Consider the following 25,727-nt stretch of genomic DNA (forward strand, 5'->3'; position numbering starts at 1 on the left):
AGACAGATGTATATATACACTAAAATGTTAATCATAGTCACCTTTTATTTTTTAAAAAATATTTTATTGTTTTTTTTCACAGAGAGAAAGGGAGAGGGATAGAGAGCTAGAAACATGGATCAGCTGCCTCCTGCATACCCTCTACCGGGGATGTGCCTGCAACCAATGTACATACCCTTGTCCAGAATTGAACCTGGGACCCTTCAGTTTGAAGGGTGACGCTCTAGCCACTGAGCCAAACTGGCCTGGGCAATCATAGTCATCTTTAGGTGACTGGATATAGATGATCTCATTTTTTTTTCTTTTGTGCTTTATCACTGCTAGTATTTTACTATTTTTCTTACATAAGTATGCATTATTTTTATAACTTTAAGGTATCTTTTTAAAAATAAGACAACCTTACAGCTGCTTCCTGGTCAGGAAGTTTAGCAGTAGAGATTCATTCTTTGGGATTTCAAGAAAGAGGTTGGCTATATTCTCATAAGGGTGATTTCAGTTTCCTAACTATGCCTAATTGAGAAGCCTAATTAAGATTTTTGTTCAAAGACCAGGATGACAAGCCTACTGGTTTGGCTCAATGGATAGAGCATCAGCCTGCAGACTGAAGGGTCCCAGGTTCGATTCCAATCAAGGGCACATTCTCAGTAGTTGGTGTGCAGGAGGCAGCCGATCAATGATTCTCTCTCATCATTGATGTTTCTATCTCTCTCTCCTCCCTTCCTATTTGAAATCAATAAAAAATATATTGAAAATAATAAATAAATAAAATAGAACATCAATGTCTTAAAACACACACACACACACAACAACTAAAAAACAAAGACCAAGATGACAAAAGGATGTTTGAATTTTTCATTGTTTTTCATAAGCTATTTCCTAACAGCTAGGCTATTAATCTGGGTTCTTGATTTTTCATCTCAGATTCTGTTAGTTTGTGGGATGGCTTAAACGTCTTGTCATTTGGTTTTGTGGCAGGAGCATGAGAACTGTCTACTGGGCCTGGTCCAGTGTAGACTATTACCTACAAACTGGGTCATCTTGTTGTGAAGTCACAAGACCTTTCTAAATCACATTTTTATCATCTATAAAATGGGGTAGGATGTTTATCCCATGAAGCTGTTGTAAGGATTAAATGAGGTAGTGAATGTAGAAAGTGCTTTGAAACAAGCATATTGATTGTATTTAATTTAATTTAATTTAATTTTTTTAATTTTAATTTTAATTTTTAAAATATATTTTATTGATTTTTTACAGAGAGGAAGGGAGAGAGATACCGAGTTAGAAACATTGATGAGAGAGAATCATCAATCTGCTGCCTCCCGCACACACCCCACTGGGGATATGCCCACAACCAAGGTACATGCCCTTGACTGGAATCGAACCCGGGACCCTTCAGTCCCCAAGCCGACGCTCTATCCATTGAGCCAAACCGGTTTCGGCTGTATTTAATTTTAAATGAAGAATTACTTTTAGAGTAAAAGATAATTAAAGTCTTTGACTGAACTGAACAAAAGTTATTTTATTTAGGGTCCAAAGAGCCCTCCCTTTTTTTTTTATTTTTTTTTATCACATTTTTACAGATACATAGTTTTAAAAACAGAATAACGCCTCAAGGCTTCATCCAAATTGGGACAATTTTGAGAATAAAAGGAGCAATAACAAAATTATGCCAGACTAACAAGGATAAACTGGGACTGTCCCAGACAAACCCTACTTATAAAAAAATATAGATTCTCTTCTTATCCCTACCCACTCTGATTCCTATTTCTCAGAGATAGTTCTTTAAGCATTTTTTCTCATGTTTACCTCTGTATTTCCAATAATAAATTTCTACTGCTTTTCTATTTTATGCATCAATTATTGATTTCTTACTATGGAATATGAGGAATGATCTCTTTTATACCACCATTTATATAGCATTTTCTTTCTCTCATTCCCAATTCAATTATATTATATATTCATTTTTATATTAATCTGACCATATAAATCTTGTTCATGGCTGAACCACATAATTTATTTATTTCCTTTCTTATGCAATTGTTCAATTTCCCTGGAGTTAATAATTAACTCAAATTTTGCTTTATCCTATTTTCTAGGGTCCTGTCCACTTATTCATATCTGTCTGAACTATGGAACTATGGAACTACTCCAATGCTAATCTATGAGTTCCGAATTTTAATGGTTTATATAAACCTCTTTCCTTGGTCCTCCTGCTCCATGCTAGACTGGTTCCTTTCCAAACCAAATGTATAACCATCATCCCCTGTCTTCTGTGTTGGACTTGTTTTCTTGATCCCATGGCTGCACTTTGCTCTTTCACTTCCTTGTTTGCTTGGAACACAACCATTATACAGTGGTTTAGTAAGAGAGTAAACAAAGAGATAAACTTTAGAGACCGTACATACCTAAAAATTCCTTTGTTCTACCTTTATTCTCTTTTTTTTTCTTCAAACTTAAAACATGTGCAAGAATATTACCAAAACCTCCTTAATACCCTTCAGCAATTCATTAGTTTTTAACATTTTGCTGCATTTGTTGATCTATATTGTATATGCATATTTTTTCTCGAGTCATTTGAGTTACTTGCAGTTACCTTTCATATTTGAATAGTCGTTTGGCCACATATAGAATTCTAAATTGGAAATCATTTCCTCTCAGAATTTTGAAGGCATCAACCTATTATTATTTTCTTCTTCTTCTTCTTCTTCTTCTTCTTCTTCTTCTTCTTCTTTTTAAAAAAACAACAACAACTTTATTGAATTTATCAGGGTGATAAAATTATATAGGTTTCAAGTGTACAATTCTATAACACATCATCTGTATATTGTATGGTGCATTCACTACCCCATGTCCAATTTCCTTCCATCAGTATTTATCCCCCTATAACTTCTTCTACTTCCCCCAGACCCCCAATTCCCTTAGGTAATTACCATATTGCCATACTGCTATTTGTGTGAGTAGTGTGTGTGTGTGTGTGTGTGTGTGTGTGTGTGTGTTTGTGTGTGTGTGTGTGTTTTGCTTAATCCCTTCACCTTTTTCACCCAGCCCACCAGCCCCTCTTCCCTCTGATAACTGTCAGTCTCTTCTCTATCTATGAGTCTGTTTCTATTTTGTTTGTTAGTTTATTTTGTTCATTAGATTCCACATATATGGGAAATCACCTGGTACTTGTCTTTCTCTGTCTGGCTTATTTCACCTAGCATAATACTCTGCAGGTCTAACCATGGTGTTGCAAAGGATAAGATTTCCATATTTTTTAAAGTTTAGTAGTATTCCACTGTGTAAATGTACCACGGATTTTCCCACCCCGCTCATCTACTGATGGACACCTGGGCTGCTTCCAAATCTTCGTTATTGTAAGAAATGCTGCAATGAATATAGAGGTGTACATATTCTTTTGAGTCAGTGTTTTGGGTTTCTTTGGATATATTCCCAGAAATTAAATCTCTGGGTTATAGGGTAGTTCCATTTTTAATTTTATTTTTTCGTTGTTGTTAATCCTCACCTGAGGATATTTTTTCTATAGCTTTTCAAAGAGAGTGGAAGGGAGGGTGGGAAGGGTAGAGAGAGAGGGAGAAACATCGATGTGAAACACATTGATTGGCAGGTAGTGAACTTGAAACTCAAAACATGCCCTTGACTGGGAATCTAACCCTTGACCCTTTGATGTGTTGGCCAGTACTCACTGGGACACACAAAAATTAAAAATTAAATTTTTTTTAATTTTTTGAGGAAACTTCATATTGTTTCTACCGTGGCTACACCAATCTGCATTCCCACCAACAGTACATGAGTGTTTCCTTTTCTCCACATCCTCATCAATGCTTGTTGTTTGTTGATTTATTAATTTTTTATTTTATTTTATTTTTAAAAATATTTTTATTGGTTTCAGATAGGAAGGGAGAGGAAGAGAGAGATAGAAACATCAACAATGAGAGAGAATCATTGATCGTCTGCTTCCTGCACACCCCTTTCTGGGGATTGAGCCCGAAACCCAGGCATGTGCCCTTGACTGGAATTGAGCCTGGGACTCTTCAGTCTGCAGGCTGATGCCCTATCCACTGAGCCAAACCGGCGAGGGCTGATTTATTGATCATAGCAATTCTGACAGGTGTGAGGTATATCTCATTGTGGTTTGTATTTCAATTTCTCTGATGATTAGTGATATTAAGCATTTTGCATGTGTCTATCGGCCATCTGTATGTCCTCTGGGAGAAGTGTCTATTCAGGTCCTTTGCCCACTTTTTAATTTTTGTGTGTGTGTGTTGCCATTATCTTCTGGTGACTGTTGTGCTCTCTGTAAGTTCTTCAACTCTTCTTTTCATCCTTGGTGTTCTGACCTTGTACCGGGATGTGCACTAGATCAGGTGTGCTTTCCTTCCCTGTTCTGAGTGCCTAGTGGGCTTTTCAAAATGACAACTCATGACCTTCAGTTCTGGGAGATTCTTTGATAATTTCCCTGTCCATTATCTCATTTTTCTGGAACTTCCTAAATCAATCCTAGAATTTTATTCTCTTATTTCTCCAGTTTTCCTCTCTTTGCCTTTTGTTCTACTCTTTGGGAGACTTTTTCAACTTTATCTTTCACCCCTTTCTACTGAATTCTTAGTTCTGTCTATCCTACCTTTGTTTTAATTTTCAAAAGCTCTTGCTTGTCACAAAAAATACTTAGAATTGTCTCCTTAACAATGAAACGTGCTTTTCCTATGGCAACCTTGTTTTTTTCTTTTATGTATACAACACATTCTCATATCTCTCTGAAGATACTAATTAATAATGCTTTTATCCCTAAGCTTTCTTTTGCTCTTTATATTGCCTCTTAGATCTGGATTAATTTTCTATTTTTGTATTTTGTAGTCTGTCTTTCATTTGAGAGGCTCTCTTTAATTACTTAGTAATTCTTGGCTTTCTCTTTGTTCACAGGTTTATATGAATGTGAGGTGCTGAAAAGTTCATTGGAAGATTCTCTGCGAGTGAATGGGGCTCACTGTAGGGTGAATGGTTGGGGCCCAGCCATTTCACTGGAAGGATCTATAAGCCCTTACTCCTAGGCCAGTGGTCAGCAAACTCATTAGTCAACAGAGCCAAATTATCAATAGCACAACGACTGAAATTTCTTTTGAGAGCCAAATTTTTTAAATTTAAACTTCTTCTAATGCCACTTCTTCAAAATAGACTGGCCCAGGCTGTGGAATTTTGTGGAAGAGCCACATTCAAAGGGCCAAAGAGCCGCATGTGGCTCGCGAGCCGCTGTTTGCCGACCATGGTCCTAGGCCCTTTGCTTTCATTGAAGAGGAATCCTGCCTGGAAAGGTAAAGTATGGCTGTCAGTATCCTGGGACTGAGTGGGAGAAAGAGGCTGGGAATGTCAACTCGTAGCCATTAGACTTGAACTTAATACCTTGGTTTTTGGTGGGGTTTCTCATCTTCACATACCTATACTGCTATTTCCAAGTCCAGACCCTGTGTGTCCACTTCAAAGGATAAACCGCCCACTTTCTCCTGGGGTGGGAGAGGGACAAAGGTCTGCACAGGATCAAAACTGTACTTTATGAAACTTTTAGTAAATCTTACAGTTTTCAGCCCCAAGCTTCCAACACTCCGGGCTTCCCAAGTGTTGTGCTTCCAGTGTCTGAACATTTCCTAGGTTTTGTGGCAGCGTCAGAGGGAGTGCCACAGACCCCAGCTTTCGCCCTTCTTGCCGTTAGGTTCTGTGACTGGATTGAGGCCAGTGGGAGGCGAGTCACCGTGATGTGCATGTACCCTTTTGGGCCTGGCCCTTATAACAGCCATCAACCCTCCCCAGATTTGGTGGCCAGGAGTGGACCGAGAGAATAATCCTAACAACTGCACTATTACAGGTGCATCCAGACAGGGAAGATCTGGGTCCCCGGGATTTGTTCTGATTCTCCTCCTCCATCTTTTGATTACAGAGCTCTCTGCGATAAGACACAGTCATTTCCACAGTTAAAGGAGGAAGGTGGGACCTGCGGAAACCTCAGTAGGATGGACAGGGACCATGGGAAAAGGAATCCCAACATCTGCTACTTGGCCTTCTGGTAGGGGCAAAGAAATAACACCGTTTTCTTTACTTTTCTCTCTTACCCCATTATCAAGAACACATTTTGGTAAAGATGGTTAAAATGGCTAGAAAGTATTTAAAAAAATGACTGGACATCTAAGTCCTATGTAGATAAGTTGGGTGTTGATCATCTTATGTCTGGTTACACCCCAGCTAAGCATAGATTTTAGGGAGGTGAAAGAGTGATTTTAAGTTTATCTGCAGCACAGAATGAAGTGATTTAAGTCCGTCTCCAGCATAGAAATATATTTCTCATTTCAAGGACCTAAATGTTTGTTTCAGTAGTAACTAATAATAAAAACACCATAGGGTAGCCCTTCACTTAGAGAAGCTCACCCTTCAGCAGCTTCTCCTGGGAGCTCTTTGCCAGATACACACAGTTAGGAGGCGGTGCCAGGGAGGGCACCCATACCACCCCGGAAGCCTACGGTCCCCTGGCTTCTCCCTCCTCTGCCCATGGCTCCTCTACACTTTTTTGGCTCATGCTTCCCCACACTTCCCATCCGTGCACAAGCCCCCTCCCGGAGAAATCTCCTTAACAATGAAACAAAATTAACTGAAAATGTGTAAGATCTATTTCCGTATTACCAGAGTCAGTGATTTACATTTTGAGGACTTCCTATTGGACGGTACACAAGTACACGGTTTACAGCTGATTTGACTATGGCATTTACGGCCATTAAAAGAGAAGAGTTCAGATGAAACCCTTGGGCGTGCAGCTCCCTAGCGACATTGTTTGTGTATGAAAACCAGATTTACCCCAGAGGGCCTTCTCCGGGGCCGTGCCTGGCTGTGACTGAGAACTGTCTGCCCTGTGCTTTCCTTGTGGGGATGTCCCTCTTGACTGTCACCCCAGCCTCGAACCACGTTGCTTTTCCAGGGCATGAAGGCCCTTGTCTGCAGGAATAAGCAGTGTCTAGGAGGCAGTGTTCAGAGACCTACTTGGCAGGCAAGCAGGTATCTTTAAAGGGGGAACCTGTCTCTGCCAGGGCGATCCCTGCAGAAAGTGGCTGAGAGCCGAGCTAAAAGGGACGCACGCACCCCGGGGCAGCTCTGCTTCCAACGTCGCCGTCCATGTAACAAACAGCCCTTCTCTCTGGCCAGCGCCGCGGCCTTCCGACACCAGGAACTGAGTATAAACACGTTGAAGACAAAGGTAAATAAGGGTGGGGTGATCACATTCGTCACCTTTCCCCTCAGAGTAAACCGTCCCCGCCCCTGTCACGGGTAGCTGTGGTGAGACGTGGTCTGACCATAGAGCAGCAGGGTTGGCTGTATGATTTCCCTGCCCAGTGCAAAATGAGGATACACTCCCCTTGTTTAAAAAAGCAGGAAGACAATGGACTGGTGAAGGCACTCTATGAAGCTTTCCCTCTTTCCTTGTTGCTCTCTTGACCTGCCTTGGTTTAATGTAACTCCCCCGGGGCGGGGGTACTCGCAGGGTAAGTGCAGGTCCTGTCTGGCAGCTGGATCCCCTCCCTCCGGCTGCTGGCCCTGCAGCAGTCTCAGTGCCTGAATACTCAGTACCGGGACTGGGGGGTGGGCCAGAGGCCTTTACTCCCCCAAACAGTCGTGGTGCCCTGGCAGAGACCATGCTGTCACCCACACCTTGCTGGAAAGCATTCCCGGGGTGTGGGTGACACATCCAACCTTCCTGGGCCTCAGCCCAGGCCCCACGGGGGGTGGAGCGTCACAGCAGAACACGGGCCTCAGAACATGAGCCTCACAGCACAGTACAACCTGGCTGTCACCGGGTGGAAAGAGGCAGTGGTCACACTGGGGAGGGCAGACGTGGAGAGGGTGAGGCCTGGCAAGGCCCCAGGCACCAGGTGATGGAGCGACGGCTGCCAAAAGGCGGGGAGCTGGCAGCAGGCAAACCCATGGCACGGCACATGCTTCCAATGTTCATGAGACTTCATTTATGAAACAGATTTAAAGAAAAAAATACTTAGAATTTCAAGGTGGCAACTGCATAGCATTAAACACCAAGTGCAGGGTTTATCTGAATTTGGGGTCCCGTGCCACTGCTCAGTTCACATAATTTGAAGCCTGCCATGTGGGATAAAAATATTGACATCAGTGAAGGTCCAAAAAGGTCTTTGTTTTTTATCACATTTGTGGCATTTTTCATCTGGCCCCATACACAGTTTCATTTCTCTATCTTCTTCCCTGCCTGGATGCCATCTGCAAGGCTTGGCTCCTGCTCTTACCAACTATTCTCCGGCATTTTACAGCCCCTCTTTAAACGTTATCCATAAAATAGAAATAATGCAGTGATCTCATAAGATTGTTGTAAGCCCTGGCTGCTGTGGCTCAGTAGAGCATCAGCCTGCGGACTGAAGGGTCCAGGGTTCGATTCCGGTCCAGGGCACATGCCTGGGTTGCAGGCTCAATCCCCCGTGGGGGGCATTCAGGAAGCAGCCAATCCATGATTCTCGCTCATCATTGATGTTTCTAACTTTCCCCCCCTCTCCCTTCATCTCTGAAATTAATAAAAATATATTTAAAACAAAAAAGATTGTTGTGAGGACTTAATGAAGTAAAGCTTAGAGGGCACCAAGTCTAGTGACTGGCATATGTTTTATACAAATGGACATACACATATGTAGTATTTACCCACATACACAATACCCACACCTCTCTGCTGGGACACAGAGGGACAGTACCAGAGTACGTAAAGGGCACATAATAAGTAATTCTGGACAAAAGAATACAGTTAGTAAGAACCTGTTTTTACATGTCAATCTAGCTAATGGATGCTTTTGGCAAAATGCAATGCAAATATAACTTTACCATTTAAAGAAAAACCGGAAAAGCATATTTCAAAATTTCAAACCTGTTATGGTAGACTAATTCAGAACATAAACTTGACTGAATTGAAAACATGGAGAAAATGAAAAAATTCTGAAAAAAAGAACTCACGATTTCAGAGTGAAAATAAGGCCTTGTCAAGAAAGAAGAAAAAATTTGTTAGCCTGGCGAAGGGTAAGAAAGAATTTTAATAGCAATATTGCCTTCAGTTAAAAGTGTATATTTTGTTCAATTGTAGTATTGGTTTATTATAGAAAACTTAGAAAATACATATTAGCAAAAAAATTTTAAAATATGCACACTCCCATTGAGAAAGTTTGTACCAATTGATATTCCTACTGTAAATATAGGCTTGACACCCTTGATAATAATGAGGCATTTTTATTTTTAACATATATTTGCTAATTTTACAGATGAAATGGCATCTCATTGATATTTTTATTTTTAAAATTTTTATTTATTGATTTTAGAGATGAGGAAGGAGAGAGAGAAAAAGAAAGAGAGAGAGAAAGAGAGAGAGAGAGAGAGAGAGAGAGATTTGTTATTCCGCTTATTTATGAATTGATTGGTTGACTCTTGTACATGCCCTTACTGGGGATTGAACCCAAAACCTTGATGTATCGGGATCACTCTCTAACCAACTGAGCTACCTGGCCAGGGCAAAATATTAGAAATGTTTTAAAGTACATATAAAAAGTACAGAAAATAATAGAGCAGATGCAGCATTTCTATGTGTTTTTCAGAAAGAAGTCCTGCTAGGGGTGAGTTAGAGGCTGTAGTAATACAATTTACCATGTTGCTAGAAAACGAAGTAAAATGTTTATCTTTTTTTCCTTACTGTTATGCAAGAGTTTTTTGTACAATAAGGATGTTAACCTTTTTCTATGCCACAGAGCTTTTACTACAATATTTGTGACCAATTCATCAAAGTGACTGACAAGAGCCCTGGCCTCCTGGCATGGCTGGTTGGAGCGCCATCCAGTACACCAAAAGGCTGCGGGTTCCAACCCCGGTGACGGAACATACCTAGGTTGAGGGTATGATTCCCCATCAGAGCATGTACTGGGGGCAACATACCAATGTTCCTCTCTCACATCTATGTTGCTCGCTCTCTCTCTAAAATCAGTAGAACATATCCTCCAGTAGGATTAAAAAAATTTTTTAAGAACAGAACAAAAATAAATTAGTTTAAATTTAAAAAACTTTAGTCAGACATGAGAAACAATTTCTTGACCATGAAGAGAATAAACTTAGGAAACATTTTGCCATTATAAAGTCTCTGACCCTCCATCTGTCTTCTGTGATTTACATTTAATCTAATTAGGTAGGAGACAGGAACTAGATCAAGTGGCTGCTCCTGTTTTCTCCTAGTTCTGTTTATTTTCTTAAATTATAAGGAGCACTAATTTCAGAATTAGTAGGGAGAGGCCTGGACTATTTTATTTAACTCACATTCCTCACTATAACAAGCGAAACAACTGAACCTTTGCAGGACTGTTGAGTGAGGGCTGCTAAGTCTACTATTGTTTGTTGGTTCTGTAAGTAAATGTGGATTCCATTACATAACAACTAGGACAAGAGTTCTATTTATAAAAAAACAAAACAGCATGCTTGCTGCTGAGTCACTGGGACTCAATGGGACTGGACACAAACACAGATATTCAACGGGATGCAGGCACATGGTAAGAATGCACTTCTCTAGCCCTTGGCAAAGAGGTGTGAATACTTAGTGACTTTCACTGGCCAACCAAACATGACTGGAAAGAACATTTTCACTTCTGGGACCAAGTTTTAAAACATAAGGTTTACATGTAGTTTATCATATGTCACTGACACCTCAATAAAGAGATATAATTTTATACACAAAGTTTCTATGCATATACATTTTCCTAAAGTTTATATATAGTTTATAATAAACTGCACGTGTTTAAAGTGTACAATTTTAGCCGAAACCGGTTTGGTTCAGCGGATAGGGCGTCAGCCTGCAGACTCAAGGGTCCCAGGTTGGATTCCGGTCAAGGGCATGTACCTTGGTTGCGGGCACATCCCCAGTAGGGGGTGTGCAGGAGGCGGCTGATTGATGTTTCTCTCTCATTGATGTTTCTAACTCTATCTCTCTCCCTTCCTCTCTGTAAAAAAAACAATAAAAATCAATAAAATATATTTTTTAAAAATAATAAAGTGTACAATTTATGAGTATACACCCATGAAATCATCACTACAATCAAGATAGTGAACATACCTATCAGCTCCAAAGGTTCTCTCTTGTACTTTTGTAATTCCTCCCTCTCCCGCCTCCCTGTCCCCTATTTCCAAGCAGCCACCAATCTCCTTTCTATCACCATAGATGAGTTTTGAATTCTCTACAGTTTAGTCATACAGTATGTATTCTTTTTTGGCTGGCTAGTTTCGCTTAGCATGATAATTTTAAGATTCATTCATGTTGTGATATGTAGCGATAGTTCATTCAGTTTTTACCAACTGAGTGGTATTTCATTAGATGAATATGCCAGTTTGTTTATCCATTCACCTGTTGATGGACAGTTGAGGAAATATTTTCACATCAGATATCTGATAGAAGTCTTGAATACAGCTTGGGTTCTACTACAAATAAAAGTTGTATAAATATTTATAAACAAGTCTTTATATGGTCAGTAATTATTATTATTTTTTTTGAGCAAACACTTAGGAGTGGACTAAGGGGATCATACTGTGTTCCTTGTATGTTCAACTTAAGAAACTGCCAAGTTGTTTTCCAAAGTGGTTGTAATATTGACATTGTCCACAAGGGTTTCCAGTTCTTCCCATCCTCATCAATACTTGTTATGGCCTTGGCTGGTATTGCTCAGTGGTTGGAGCATTGTCCCATATACCAAAAGGTTGCAGGTTCAATTCCTGGTCAGGGCACATACCTAGCCTACAGGTTTGATCCCTGGCCTCAACACATATGGGAGACAACTGATCAATGTTTTACTCACATCAAAATTGCTCTCTCTCTCCCCCCCCTTCCTCTCTCTCTCTCAAAAATAAAAAATCAATAAAAACATATCCTCAGGCAAGGATTACAAAAGAAAAAGAAAAAGCAATAAAAGACATCCAGATTGGGAAGAAAGAAGTAAAACTGTCTTTATTTGAGATGACGTGATAGTCTATGTAGGACATCCAATGGTACCTCCCAATTCTATTGTAGGTTTAGCACATGTGTCAAACACAAGGCCCGCGGGCCAAATCCGTCCCGCCAGGCCTTGCAATGTGGCCCGCACCACGCTGTCATCACTGCACTCCGCTGCGTTTCCATCACAATGACAGTTTATGACTGTTCAGTAAACCATTCGGCCCCGCGATTTAGGCTGGATTTTAGATTTGGCCCCTTCTCTGATTGAGTTCGACACCCCTAGTTTAGAGTAAGCATGTTTAGCTAGATTGTAAAATACAAGATCAACTGACAAACATCAGTTTTCCTATATACTAGCAACAAACAATTGGAAGTTGAAATAAAAATTACCATTTATAATAGCATTAAAAAGTTGAATAGTGATAAATCTGACAAAAGATATAAAATATATCTAAGAGGAATTAAAGAAAATAATAAAAGAGATTTACTATGTTCATGGGTCTGATGATTTAATACTATTAAGATGTCATTTCTCCCCAAATTGATCTATAGGTTTAATGCAATTTAAATCAAAATCACATCAGCAATTACAATATTATGGTAGAAATTGACAAGCTGTTTCTAAAATTCATGGAAATGCAAAGGTCCTTTAAAAAGTGAAGACAGCCAAAACCGGTTTGGCTCAATGGATAGAGCGTCGGCTTGGGGACTGAAGGGTCCTGGGTTCGATTCCGGTCAAGGGCATGTACCTTGGTTTCGGGCATATCCCCAGTAGGGGATGTGCAAGAGGCAGCTGATTGATGACTCTCTCTCATCGATGTTTCTAACTCTCTATCTCTCTCCCTTCCTCTCTGTACAAAGTCAATAAAATATATTTAAAAAAAAAAAAAGTGAACACATATTGAAAAAACAGAACAAAGCTGGAGCACTAACACTAATTCTAAAGTTTTTATGAAACTTCAGTAATGAAGACAATGTAGTATTGACAAAAAATAAGAAAAATATATCAATGAAATAAAATAGAGAGTCCAGCAATAAACCCATACATATATGGGCAACTGATTTTTTTCAAAGATACAAGACAATTTAATGGAAAAAGAATAGTCTTGTCATTGCATGGTGCTGGAACAACTGGATATCCATAGGCAAAAAGCCACCACTAACCTATACTTCAACCCATACTTATGCCATATATAAAATGTACTCAAAATAGATCTTAGACCTAAAACTACAGACTTCTTAAAATAAAAGATAGGAATTAATCTTGGTGAATTAAATTAAAGATTTCTTAGATATGTACCAAAAGTACAATCCATTAAAAAACACACACAAATGAATAAATTAGACTTAATCAAAATTAAGCATATCTGTTCTTCCAAGGACAATGTAAAAAGATTGAAAAGTGTAGCCACATATTGAGAGGAAATATTTTCACATCAGATATCTGATAGAAGTCTTCAGTCCAGAATACATAAAAACTCTCAAAACTCAATCATAAGCAAACCAATAACCCATGCAAAAGTTGACAAAAGATTTAAATAGAGAATTAAAGAAGGTATATTTCAAAAAATAAACTTATGAAAGGGTGCTCAACATAAATAGCCACTAGTAAAAGTTAAAACCACAATGAGGTGCCAGTATATTCTTACTAGAATGACTAAAATGTAAAACTTACCATTCCAAGTGTTATCATGATGCAGAAAAATTAGAATTCTCACACTGTTATTGAGAATGTAAAATGTTATGCTTACTTTAGAAAAACCCTTTGGCAGATTTTTTTAAAGTTAGGTATATATCAATCTTATGACTCAGCCATTTCACTCTTAGCTATTTTCCCAAGAGAAAAGAAAGCATATATCCATACAAAGACTTGTACATGACTGTGTATAGCAGCTTTATTTGTGACAGTCATGTATTCACTGTTCTAAAACTCACAGCCATCCTGAGTTGTGTACTGTCATTATCCCCATTTTCTAGGGGGATTTCTATTGTTAAGAAATGAGGATGTAGCCGAAACTGGTTTGGCTCAGTGGTAGAGTGTCAGTCTGCGGACTGAAAGGTCCCAGGTTCGATTCCGGTCAAGGGCATGTACAGTGGCTGCGGGCACATCCCCGGTGGGGGGTGTGCAAGAGGCAGCTGGTCGATGTTTCTCTCTCATTGACGTTTCTAGCTCTCTATCCCTCTCCCTTCCTCTCTGTAAAAAAATCAATAAAATATATTTTTTTTAAAAAAGAAAAAAAAAAAGAAAAAGAAATGAGGATGTGAAGCACTAAGTTGGTCACTTATGCTTGTCCACACTGAGACTAATAATAAAACCTGCCTCAAATATGTATTACTATTATACATTACAAACTACATATTATATTATATTATATTATATTATATTATATTATATTATATTATATTATATATCTGCCTCAAAATTCAAAGTGGGTTGGAAAGTTCAAATTGAATAATAGATATAATGTACATAGTGTAATGCCTAGCATATTGAATGTATTCACTAATGTGATTGCTGATGATAATTATTTGAGAGTAGGGAATGATAGTTCAAAAATATGTGAAAATATTTTCACATCATATATCTGATAGAAGTCTTGAATCCAGAATACATAAAAACTCTCAAATTTTGTCATGCATCTATAGAGAAATGAACATAGCTCCTTTTTTTTTTTTTTTTTTTTAGGAAACGTTATCAAATTTTAATCACATACTATTGAGTTCTGGAGACAACGAGTGAGGTTTACAGGCTTCATTCCTTTAGCAAATAGATAAATCTGTTTAAATGAGGGCCAAATTGTCTGCAACAGAGCGTTAAGCAGTGAAACCTGTAATTCCTGATTGCTCTGCAGTTGTGTGAGCAGAGATGGTCACAGTGTAAAGTGAGAAGACCTGTTTTTGGAGTGACATGTCCTTTTGTCCGAGGGACCCACAGTGAAACATTCTTACTTACCTTACTTTGTTGACTTGGGACGTTTTATTAAACTAGGCAGGGCCATTAACTCTTCAAATAACTCTTCTAGCAATCAAAACATTGTGTACTGTTGTCATTTGATTGCATATTAGTAATTTTTCTTTAGAGAAAAATAGAAAAACGTGAGCGAGCAAGACAAGTATATCATACTTATAATCAAATAATCTCACCTTTCTATAAATACCTTAGTGGAAACTTTTCCAGAACTCCTATACATTTTTAAAAGAAACAAAAGTAGGATAATAACACAATATATATTTTTTAATAAATTGCTTTCTTCATTTGGCAATGTATTCTGATTAAAAAAATGTTATTTAATACATTTCTGCAAAATCATTAATCTTCGTATAGAAATATAATCATCAATGTAACCAACCCTCTAATTTTGAGATTCCAAACAAGGCTTTGTTGACCATCTTTGATTCTACCACACAACTCTACATATTGTCATCACTGATAATTTTCTTAAGAGAACTTCTCTAAAAGAGAAATTGCCTTGTCAAAGGATGTGAACATGTAAAAGATGTTTTACATATTTTCCCAATTGCTCTTCAAAGAGGTTGTACTGACTCCCCCTGTCAGTGCACATACTGTCACTTTATGACAAGCTCCATAAAAGAAGATTGTAATAAACTCATGTATGTCCTTTTTATCTGTGAGTAGTCAAATACAATGCAAATAGATTGCTTTCTATCGCTTCTCGGCCTTTTGGCTAAGATCAAGTGTAGATTGCTTTCTACATCTAAATTGGGATTAGGGTAGTCAACTCAGGGTAATCAGGATTAGGGTAGTCAACTCAGGGTAATCTCAGAGATGGGACCTTGAAAAGCATAAAAATAGAAGAAAGGAAAAGCCTACTCAAGGAAAGGTGAAACAATTGGTACTGTATTTCTGCTGACGTTGTAAAATTGCTTTTATTATTATATGTTTCACAAAAGAGCTTCAGAGAGGTCCTTCCGAGGCTGGATGGTAAAAGAACTAGGAAGGGGCTTGCCAGGCTCAGAAGCCATTGGAAGAGAGGACCTCAGGAAGTCCGGACTGAAAATCTAAGAATTAATTGTTAGCAACTCATGCTTAATAATATTTTATACTTTACAAAATACTTCAACCTCTTTGAAGAGCTAAGGAAATTAATATATATATATATATATATATATATATATATATATATATATAATTTTTTTTTCCAGAGAGAAAGGGAGAAGGTGAGAGAGATAGAAACATCAATGATGAGAGAGAATCATTGACTGTCTGCCTCCTGCACGCTCCACACTGAGGATCAAGCTCAAAACCTGGGCATGTGCCCTGACCAGGAACTGAACCGTGACCTCCTGGTTCATAGGCTGACACTCAACCACTGAGCCATGCTGGCCAGGCCTACAAAACACTTTTAATGAAATGTAGGGAAACAGCAGGATATCTGCTGTAGTAGAACTATGGCAGTGGATGGTGCTGGGGCTTCTACACCAGCACTGCACTGGCCACTCCTAACTTCTTGTGACTTGAGGTATAAAACCACTTACTTTTTTTCCTCAACAGCAGCCGGCTGCTCTAGAGTGAAGGTTTTGTTCCCCCAAAGCTCATTTGTTGAACCTGATCCCCAATGTGGTGGCATTTTGGGGGTGGGGCCTTTGGGAGGCAATTAGGTCATGAGGATGGAGCCCCCGTGAAAGGGGTTAGTGCCCTTATATGTGCCTCAGAGAGCTGCCTCGCCCTGTCTGCTGTGATGCTATCTACGAACCAGGAATCTTCCCAGACACCATATTTGCCTGCACATAATCTTGGACTTCTCAGCCTCCAGAGCTGTGAAAAATAAATGTTTGTTTGTTTTGTTTAAGCAAATGGTATTTTTGTTATAACAGCCTGGACAGGCTGACACTTGCTATCTTTTACATGGTAAATGCAATCCTAACTCCTAGGTTGGAGTGGGGAGGCCTGTTGCAAGATGTTATGTAACCGTGACAAAGCAAACCCTGCCAGAAAAAGCATGGAGGTGCCTCTCTCTTCTCTCCTTGGCCTTCCTTTAGGTGTTTCTCTTTGTTTCTTTTCTTCCAAGCACCAAGGATCCTTCTTTTGCCTCTGTAACTTGTTTTCTTTTTTTTTTCTTCTTTTCTTTAAATATATTTTTATTTTTTTTTTACAGAGAGGAAGAGAGAGAGATAGAGAGTTAGAAACATCGATGAGAGAGAACCATCGATCAGGTGCCTCTTGCACACCCCTTACTGGGGATATGTCTGCAACCAAGGTACATGCTCTTGACTGGAATCGAACCTGGGACCTTTCAGTCCGCAGGCTCTATCCACTGAGCCAAACCGGTTTCAGCTGTAACTTGTTTTCTAAGCCCATGGAGCCCAGCTTACTCACTTCTCCCATGACTTGCTTCTTCTTTGCTTCTTCTGCCTCTGTGACTTTCTAAATAAACTTGCTTGTATTTGGAAAAAGAAAAAACAAAACATGGAACGTTAAAGAGTTTGGAGGCATAGGAAATGCTGAGTGGTATGCTAGTGATAGAGCAGTGAGTTATGTATACTTGACCCAGGAGAATGTGCATAGTGAAGAGAAGAGAGCTAAGGAAAGTTCAGAGGAGGCCAATATCCTAGGGTAGGGAAAGGGCCAGGGAAGAAGGGGGAGAGAAGGAGAAAAGGAAGGAATGGCCAGACACCCAGGAGGAAACCAGCAGTTAAGTCAATGGCTGGAGAAGGGAAGAAACAGGAAGGACACATGCACTGTTAACCTATTTGAAGGGTTTCTTGTGGGAAAGAGATTTAAGTTGTTTTCTATAACAAGTATGTGACAGATATTTTTATAACACAAGAGGCAAACAAACCCAGTGGTGAAGGTGCAGTTAGGAGGATCGGTTTCGATTTAACATGGAGTGATAATTAGTATTCTTGTCTAGTCTGGATGCCTTCTCCTCCTCATCGTCATCTGTTGATAACCTGGCTATTGGTTATAAAGTGGGCAATAATATTATTCTATCCCTCTGGCCACAGTGACTGGTCCAGTGATGGGCATATGATGTCAGGCAAGACCATCAGAATTCTTGTCCAAACATTTTCTAATTCGACCCGTCTTCTTTTCTTGCCTTTTGGTGATTGGATTTTTTGGCTATGAGCTCAGATCTGGAAGGCATGCTGCCCATTGAGCACTGAGACTTCGTCTGCAAGAGCAGAACTTCAGCACACATTTTCCTAACATTAATTAGTTATGAGCTGATTAATTAATAGAGAGCATGATTTGTGTGATGCATCAAGTGCTGCTGTTATATCCTCCTTCAGAAGTAGCAAGCAGAGCAGGAGAATCATAAGTGGAAGCAACACCAGCCTGCAATGTCTGAGTGACTACATGCCTTGCTTATCGAAGCAGTGGGTTATAAAGTTGATAAGAATGTGTACAGGTTGTATTAGTGAAAAGGAAGGCTGAGGTAGTAAAAAAAGGGTCATTGCTCTTGAGTAAGAACCATACGTTATATAGAAATAAAAGGCATAGAAAGATCTTAGATTTGTGCAAGGTTAATATTATTGATGGGAAGTGCAAGAATAAAAGAATATAGTCACCAAACGTTATGCTTCCTGGTAGGAAAAGAAAGAATCCTATAGAAAACTAATGAGGTAGGGGGGAAATCCGATTTAAATGTAAATCTATTAGATTACTCATGAAATGCCATTTTTAAGTCAAAACTGTTAAAGAACAGCAATTGTATATGGTTTGATTGTCTTTTGTTATGGCAAATAAGAACCAAGATACTTTGAGGTATTAAATAACTAAGAACAGTTTAATTATAAAGTTCCTGTTTAATTTTCCAGGAACATAATTTTTAATGGCAACTAGTGGGATTTGGGAATGGTTCTAGGAGAGATATTTGCAATGGTGTTGAAGACTGCTTGACTTAGTAGTGAAGACAGAATAGAAAAACATCCCAGGCCATGGGCAGTAGCATAAGTAAAAGAGTGGATAGCCAGTGAGTACAGTATGCTATTTTTTGTGTAAGAAAGGAAAACAAAGTATATATTATTTGCTTGTGTAAATGTTTAAATTTTCTGAATTCTTACAAGAAATTAATGTCAGTAATCAGCTTTTTAGAGTTGGGTATGGAATCTGGGTGGATGGGGGACAAGGTGTAGGGAAGACTTACTACTGGGACTAGAGTTTAAGATCTATCGATAATAGAGAATTTAGTGGCCAGCAGGACTAGAGTGGTGTTCCATCATGAAAACCTTGAGTGCTGCGAGGACAAACTCCTGACTCCACTGTGGGGCAGGGCGGAGTTATCCTCCATTTTGTAACTGAACCCTAGCCCTCACCCAACCAATTGGGGTTAGCCGAGGCAGTGACATCACCACTGACCGGAGTAAAACCCCTGGGCTGGGCAAAATTCGCTCTCTCTTCCGCCATGCTGCCGGCGTGAGTGGGACAGAGCCCATGCTAGCATGGAAGAGGCTCTTTTGTTTATTGCATCGGACTCGGCTCCCTGGTGGTCCTTGGGGATCACGAAGTCTGGGCGTAACAATGACCCACCAACCTCTGAGTGCTAGCAATTTGCAAGGTATTGATTTACTTGACTCTTGTCCTAGAACACTCAGTTAAACTTGCTTCTTCCTTTAAAAAAAAAGAAAAGAAAACCTTGAGTGCTTTATTACAGGGTTTGTGCTTTAGTTTCTGTGTAATGGAGAATCACTACAGAATTTTAAGTAGAAATAACATTTTCATGGAAGAGGTAAGAATTTTCTCTGTAACACCTGAAGTGCAAGAAATGTTTCATTCTTTTGTGTTCCAAAATAAAATCAATTTTGTTTCATCCCCGATTTACTACAATTGGAAAAAAAACAAACCCACCCACCCAAAACAGTGTTTTTGAAATGGTTGTGTTGGGGAGGAGTTCTCCCCACCTTCCCAACTCCATTAGGATCATATAAGAGTTCTGGGACCTTATGGTGTCCTAAAAAATTCTCTCAGCCTATTGCCTCAACTTTGCTGTTTCTTTAGTTAGATACTAGTAATTTGCAGGGCCCAGTGCAAATGAAAATGCAGAGCCATTGTTAAAAAATTAAGAAATCCAAGATGGTGACAGCTGAGCATTAAGCCAAGTATGGGGTCCTTCTCTGTGGGGGGCTCTTTGAGACTGTACAGATCTTAGACTCAAAAGCTGGCCCTGCCTTGAGCGCTGACAACCTTGAATGGGACACTTCTTCTCCTTCTTCTTCTTCTTCTTCTTCTTCTTCTTCTTCTTCTTCTTCTTCTTCTTCTTCAAAATATATTTTATTGATTTTTTTACAGAGAGGAAGGAAGAGGAATAGAGAGCTAGAAACATCGAGAGAGAAACATCGATGAGAGAGAAACATCGATCAGCTGCCTCCTGCACACCCCCACTGGGGATGTGCCCAAAACCACTGTATGTGCCCTTGACCAGAATTGAACCTGGGACCCTTCAGTCCACAGGCTGACGCTCTATCCACTGAGCCAAACCGGTTTCAGTGGGACTCACTTCTTTGCCAAACATAAGCTCTAGGAATCTCTACTGTATTTTCTCCAAAGTGGGTGCTTGTGGCCTAGGCCCGTGGTTGGCAAACTGTGGCTCATGAGCCACATGTGGCTCCTTGGCCCTTCGAGTGTGGCTCTTCCACAAAATGCCATAGCCTGGGTGAGTCTATTTTGAAGAAGTGGGATTAGAAGAAGTTTAAGTTTAAAAATTTTGTCTCTCAAAAGAAATTTCAATCATTGTCATGTTGATATTTGGCTCTGTTGACTAATGAGTTTGCCGACCACTCGTCCATGCACTTGGCTTTCTCCTCATCATCACTGGCTATGATTTTGCCATCTCCAGAGCACGGCTGCCCTGCCTGCTCAGTTCCTCCTCAATTTTCTTACCACCTGAGCCTGAGTTTTCCTGAAAGTAGAACCTAAAATATGGACTTGGGTGCAGTAGTTATTTGGGAAGTTGACCTAGAGGCAGGAGTGAGAGTTACAGGAAGCCAAAGAGGCCAAGGCAATACATAGATGTATAAGTGAGTTGGCCATAGCTGACCACTCCTACCTACTGCTGGAATAGGAAGTGAGGCCAGCTGGTCCTGGCCGGATGGCTCAGTTGGTTGGATCATTGTACTGTACACCAAAAAGGTGGTGGGTTTAATTCTAGGTTAGGCCACATACATAGGTTTCAGGTTCAATCCCCTGTTAGGGCATTTATAGGAAGCAACTAATCAATGTTTCTCTCTCCATTCCTTTCTCTCAAAAGATCAATAAAAAAAAATCTTTGGGTAAAGATTAAAAAAAAATAATCTCTCTATATAAAAGCCTATGCAACCATTCTACCATTCTACCAGTAGCTATGACATGAACTGACTACCAGCGGGCAGATGCTCAATGCACAGGCATGTAAACATGGAACAGACTGATGAATCTCAGAGGGAAGCGGGGGGCGGGAAGAGATTAACCAAAGATCATATATGTATTCTAGAGGCCTGGTGCATGAATCCTGGCCTGTGAAGGTCATGCTGAAACCAGCAGCCTGACATCCCCCTTGGGGTCCTGGATTGTGAGAAGACGCAGGCCAGGTCGAGGGACCCTAGTAGTCAAATAAAAGAAGTAAGACCAATAAGGGACAAGGGATGTCCCTTAGAATGCTTCCCAAACTTTATTGTGTTCACAAGTCATTTGGGGATATTGCTAAAATGCCTACTGTGACTCAGTAGACCTGGGGTAGCACTTGAGATTCTACATTTCTGCACACTCCCAGGTACTGCTGGGGCTGGTGGTCTGCAGATCACATTTTGATCCACAAAACATTGCATATCAACCTCAACCCTATGCCTCTCCTTCTGTCTCTCCAAGAGCTCAGACTTGGTGTCCAAGCTGTAAGCACACAAACATAAGGGCAGAGAAGGAGGTAGAGATCCCCTTTCCATCTATAAATTGTGCTTATTTCCTCATCAGGTTACTGAATGTATCTATTTTAAAAAGATAATTCAGATGTCAGCATGAGACATAGAAAAGAATCATGAAGAAATGAGAGACAATTACATCAAGCAAGAGTTGACAAGGATCCTTAAAGATTATAATGGAAGTAGCCATTCAACCAGAGTGACTCAGTTGGTTGAGTGCCATCCTGTGCACCAAAAGGTTGCCAGTTCCATTCCTGGTCAGGGCACATACTCAGTTAGTTGGTTTAACCTCTGGTCAGGGGCAAACAGAAGGCAACCAGTGGATGCTTCTGTCCCCTATCATTCCCTCTTCTCCCCTCCCCCCTTTACAACTCTCCCCTCTGCAACTCTCCCTTCTTTCTCTCTCTCTTCATCTTCCTCCCTCCCTCTTCTTTCCCCTCTCCCTTAGCATGTTCTTAAGTGAGGATTAAAAAAAAAAAAGGAAACATTTGTGATCTTATTCCCCAGCACATGTTTTCAGAGATTGGCTCAAATAAACTCATAACAATTTTCTCTAGAAAAGAAAAAAAGAATGGAAGCAGCCAGAAGAGATTTTTCAGAGGTCACCTCAGCTGGCTGAGGGAGCCAACCTGATGTTAGCAGGAGAGTGAGAAGGATGAAATAAAAGTGACTCCACAGGAGTTTTGCGCTTGGATGTGCCTAGGTTGATGAGGGTGCCATTAGCTTGTGGGGGAATGTGAGTTCAGTGTTATTCCTTATATCTAGGAGAAATCCTAGATCAGAACAAAATGGTAAAATAAATACAGTAATGGATATCAAGTGAGTATGGACATGAAGTACAAAAGTTTAGAAATAAGAATGTTAGGGCACATGTTCATGGAGTGGAAGAAATCTAAAATAATGGCGGGAGACTGTTTTGGTAATGTAGGAAAGTGCTACGAAGAAGTTTTAGATAAAAACCTTTGCTCATAAGCAGGAGTGTAACATTTTCTTCTTTAGCAAACTGTTGTAAATCTTCCAGAAAACCTTTGAAGCTTTCAGGAAAGGCAATCCAGTCCCTGCCATATCTGCTCCGATATTAGCATCTGAGTTGCTGGAGTTACTTGTCTGGTATCTTTTATGAGCACTGCTTATACACAAAATAGTCTTCTGTGCCCCCTTTTAATGAATGTGTTTTGGAAAGTAAATTTCTTTTCTAATTGTTTAAAATGTACTAACAACTTTATAGAAAAGGATACATATAAAACAACTTGGTAGAGCCTTTGGATCTTCAGTTGTCATTAGTGTACGACATACCAGTATCTGCTCCTTGTGGTAATGGCTGTGAATCATTGGTGTGTAAATTGTTTGATGACCACTCATCCCTTTGCAATGTGCCCTAGATGTTCCCCACATCAAAATATGGAGTCTGTTGCCTCTCTTCTTGAGGCCCTATGACTGGCTTTGACCAAGAGATTACAGTATCTGCTCTTGCCCTCTTGCAATGTGCCACAAAGATGTGAAGAAACTTGCCCTAGCCTGCTTCCTGTGAGAGACCATGCTCAGAGAGAAAGGCCCACCCTTCAGCCAGCACCAAACCCCAGACATCTACAGACGAGTCTGCATGAGTGAGCAGGGACCAGATTTCTTTTTTTTTTTTTTTTTAATGTATTTTATTGATTTTTTACAGAGAGGAAGGGAGAGAGATAGAAACATCGACGAGAGAGAAACATCGAACAGCTGCCTCTTGCACACCCCCTACCGGGGATGTGCCCTCAAACAAGGTACATGCCCTTGACCGGAATCAAACCTGGGACCTTTCAGTCCGCAGACCGACGCTCTACCACTGAGCCAAACCGGTTTCGGCAGATTCTGAAGGACTTTGTGAGACATGCTAAGGAAGCTGGACTCTGTGGCATGGGCAGAGGGAAGTCAAGGAGGCATTTGAAGCAAGGGAGGGAACTTACCACACTTACATTTTAGAAAAATAAATCGCACAGTAGGGAGAAGAGCAAATGGTTTGAGGAAAAACCTGGAGTTAGAAGATCTGAAGGCAGAAACACTGTGGCAATAGCACAGGTGAGAGATGAGCTGGGACGGAACTAATATAGCAGCAACAGAACGGTTGAGATTTGGTGCATGAGGAAGTGGGAGGACCTACCTAAAGGTAACTAGGATGGTGACAGATGTCCTGACTAAGATAGGGAATGGGGATGGGGAGCAGGAGGAGATAGCACCACAGCAAAGAGAATGAGTTCATTTTGGGCTTGTTGGATTTGAGACACTTACGGCATGTCCAGATGGAGAGGACTATTTAGCAATTGGATACGATGAGGTAGGGTCTGGAAGAGGTCCTGCTAGAAATAGAACTTTGGAATTTCATCAGGACAACGGTAGAGGATCCCAGAAGGTAGGTAAGGTTAGTTAGGATAATAGATGGAGTGGAAGGGGTGGGCATTGAGAAGGGAAGCCGCAGAAGAAGCCCGAAGAAGAGAGGCCCAAAACGACTGTGGAAAATGGAGGTCCTAGAAGTCAGGCTGAACATCACAAAAAGAGAGAACCTACAGAGAGGTAGGTGAGGTCAGAGCTGCAAAATAACTCTGGATCTGGAAATTAGATAACTGGCGAGCTTTCCATAGCAGTTTCAAACAAGTGGTAGGAGTGGGAGCCAGAACGCAGAGAGTAGAAGAAATGGATGGAGGTCATTAAGAGTTCCCTTTCAAAAAATTTAGCCGCAGATAAAAAGAAAGATGGTGGTATCAAGGTTAAAGTCAGTTTTTGTTTGTTTCTTAAAATAACAAATATTTGATCTTGTTTACAGGCTATAAAGAGCAAGAGATTGAACAAGCATTGGAGTGAAGCGGTAATTGATGGATTGGGACCCTGGAGTTGGGAATAGGAAATGGGCTGATGTGCAGTGACAGAGGGGTTGGGTAGGAAGTGAGCCATTTTGTCCTTTGAGATTGGAAAGCTAAAATCCCAATAGACAATGAAAATTGCCCTAGCCGGTTTGGTTCAGCGAACTGAAAGGTCCCAGGTTCAATTCCAGTCAAGGGCACATGCCTGGGTTGTGGGCTCGGTTCCTAGTGGGGGACTTGCAGAAGGCAACCAATCCATGGCTCTCTCTCTCACCACGGATGTTTCTATTTCTTTTTCCCTCTTCCTTCCTCTCTGAAATCAATAAAAATATATATTTTTTTTTAAAGAAAGAAAATTAAAATCATTCATTTTTGAGGACACCACCTTGCTTTCTGGTGTGGTTTGAACCAGAAGTTTTCAGCAACCTGGTGTAGGTAGAATGTTGGATTTGCTTTCTGTTAATCACAGAGACAGAGTTTAGTTTTTCAACATTTTAAATAATGGCAAAAGCCATTTTTTATTAGTTCCTTTTTTTCTTAAAAAAGTATAACATGGCTGATACACTTGAATGCCTGACATACTTTCTCTCCCTTTCTCCTTTGAGGTAACCACTGTCCTGAACTGGCAATATGTCATTCCCATACGGTTAATGTTAGATTGCACTAAGTATTTATTATCCACAATTTATATAAACATTGTTTTGTATGTTGAAATACTTCCTCCCCCCAAAAAAAAAAATTATAAAAGGGAGTTTATTTAGAAAGGTAGTGCGGTAGTAGGAATGAGCCAGCTGGGCTGCATAGTCTCAGGAAACAGGTTACAGAGGCAGAGAAGGGCCCTTGGAGCTTTTGAGAGGGAAGAGAAAGGTAATGCACCTGGGGCGGGGGGTGGCGGGAGAGGAGGAGAAAGGAAAAGGTGCGGGCCTGCTCCCCAGAGGGAGACCGCCTAAATAATTTTAATAAATAGGTATTTTACTTTTCATTCTGAAATTTACTGCTGCTTCTTTTTATTATTTTAATTCTCATCT

At 40.1% G+C, this 25,727-nt stretch overlaps 1 long non-coding RNA gene across 1 annotated transcript; it reads left to right on the forward strand.

Moving 5' to 3' along the window:
• The first annotated feature begins 7,201 nt into the window (after positions 1–7,201).
• LOC123652258 lies at positions 7,202–23,473 on the forward strand. The gene is made up of 3 exons (XR_006741490.1): positions 7,202–7,237; positions 22,420–22,528; positions 22,884–23,473. It is a non-coding gene; the product is annotated as an uncharacterized LOC123652258 (long non-coding RNA).
• Positions 23,474–25,727: the final 2,254 nt, after the last annotated feature.

This window comes from Pipistrellus kuhlii, unplaced genomic scaffold (assembly GCF_014108245.1).
Source record: "Pipistrellus kuhlii isolate mPipKuh1 unplaced genomic scaffold, mPipKuh1.p scaffold_m20_p_13, whole genome shotgun sequence".
Taxonomy (NCBI): domain Eukaryota; kingdom Metazoa; phylum Chordata; class Mammalia; order Chiroptera; family Vespertilionidae; genus Pipistrellus; species Pipistrellus kuhlii.